This window comes from Lagenorhynchus albirostris, chromosome 11 (genome assembly GCF_949774975.1).
Source record: "Lagenorhynchus albirostris chromosome 11, mLagAlb1.1, whole genome shotgun sequence".
In the NCBI taxonomy this organism is placed as follows: Eukaryota; Metazoa; Chordata; class Mammalia; order Artiodactyla; family Delphinidae; genus Lagenorhynchus; species Lagenorhynchus albirostris.
In genome coordinates this window covers 95,780,538-95,782,528 of record NC_083105.1, presented here as the reverse complement: position 1 = coordinate 95,782,528, position 1,991 = coordinate 95,780,538, and the positions used below count along the sequence as shown (strand labels likewise).

At 39.8% G+C, this 1,991-nt stretch overlaps 1 non-coding gene across 1 annotated transcript; it reads right to left on the bottom strand.

The window, feature by feature from the left end:
* Nucleotides 1-840: 840 nt before the first annotated feature.
* Nucleotides 841-947, bottom strand: LOC132530131 (U6 spliceosomal RNA). The gene has a single exon (XR_009543688.1). It is a non-coding gene; the product is annotated as a U6 spliceosomal RNA (small nuclear RNA).
* Between the last annotated feature and the right edge of the window lie 1,044 nt (nucleotides 948-1,991).

Here is a 1,991-nt window from a genome sequence, read left to right as displayed (position 1 = left end):
AGACGTGCACAGCTACTGGAGTAAGTTTTTCTCCTTTCTGTTATGTCATTAACCATTCTGCTGGTTTTCAGTCCTTATAAATTGTGGCTGTTAATTGTCCTGTAAGTTTTATCAGAGATGATGTTTGCATTTCTTTTCTTGTTGTCCTTGTTTGGACTTTGAGAAGAAAGGGATAGGAAATGTTTTTACTATTAACACATAAGTTGCTCTCAGTTATATTAAGGAAAAAATTGACCAATAGGCTAAAAAATGAAAACAAAGGCTGACAAAGGCTTATAAACCAAGGCTTCTGTTCCCATCCTTCCAGTCAAACAGCTCACACCAGGGTAACCAATGACTTCCAGCTTGCTGAAACAAGTCAGTGGATATGTTTCAATCTTCATCTTAACTTGCTTCTCAGAAGCAATGGACATTATTTACAATTCTGTCCTACTTAAAACACTCTCTTCCTTTGGCTCCATGATACTGTGTGTACCTGTTTCATAGTCTAACTCTCTGGTTGCTCTACTCCTTAGTTTTTTCATTTATTGAGTCCCCTTCCACACCAGTTATTTTACTAGGAGTTTAGGATGAATATAAAAATCATGATTCCCACCATCTAGGAGTTAAAGCCTTGCATGTCCTTTGCAGATGCATATGCTTCCATTTAGCCACGAAATTACGAAATTGTTTTAGATTCTTTTCTCACTATATACTATCTCCTTAGAAAAGTTCATACTAAAAAAAAAAAAAAAGGTAACTGTGAGGCAGCAGATGTGTTAACTTAATTGTGGCAATCATTTCACGATGTATGTGTATATGAAATCATCACACCGTACATTTTAATTCTATACAATTTTTAAAAATACAGAACACTTCATAAATTTATGTGACATCCTTGTGCAGGGGCCATGCTAATCTTCTCTGTATCATTCCAATTTTAGTATATGTGCTGCCAAAGTGAGCACTATATACAATTTTATTCACCAATTATACCTCAATAAAACTGGAAAAAATAAAAACTCATCCTTGCCCGCAGCTTCAGTTATTATCTGTGTGCCATGATACAAAGTTCTGTGTCTTGCCAAGACCTCTACTGAGCTTCACACCTTTACCTATATGACATCTTCATTTAAATATTTTAAAGGTACCACTCAGTACAGTATTTCCAAAACAAAATTAATCTGATAATCCTAACTCTAGAGACCACCATCCAACCACTCATGCAATACAAAATCTATAGCTTTAGCTCTGTGTCGTTCCATACAAGATCCACCACCAATTTTTGTCCCCTTTTCTAAATATTTCTCAACTTGTCTCTATCTCTATCACCACCTCCATTCACCTATGCTCTACAGTATCCTCCCTACTTGGTGACCTGTAACCATTTTCGCTTTTCCTCCAAATTCTTTTCCAAGCTGTAGTCTGCAGCCAGGGTTAGCTTTTCAAACCGTATATGTGATAATGCAATCACATATTTTTTATGTGATTTTTTTTAACCCAACAAAAACCTATTCTGTCCAGCCAGAGGACTAGGAAACAGACAGCCTAGCATGGCAGAAAACATTTAGACAATAATCCCTCTTCTACAGTCAAACACCACAGAAAAAGCTATGGCCCCAAGTGGGGAGTCTAGACTTCCACACATGCCTGGCTGTAACAAGGTGCCCAAACCTGTGCCAGAGTAAAGTTAGCGAAGACCGAGGAGGAACTGGAACTTTCATCCCCACTTAGCAGTTTAAGACCCTCATTTTCCCCCCACCCCACAGAGTTAGTGGCAACCAGATGGGGAGCCTGGACATCCTCCCTCATCCAACAGTATCGAAGCACTCCCTCCTTTCCATACTGGGGTGGTGTCAGTGGAGACTACACGGAAAGTAGTAACAAGACACCCCTACTCCTCCTAGACAGGGTGATATCAGTGGAGGCCTTGTGGGGAGCCAGAATTCCATCCTTCACCAGGCAATTATGGGGAGCCCCTCCCCTGCTTGGGAGTCAACACAAGTTGAGGG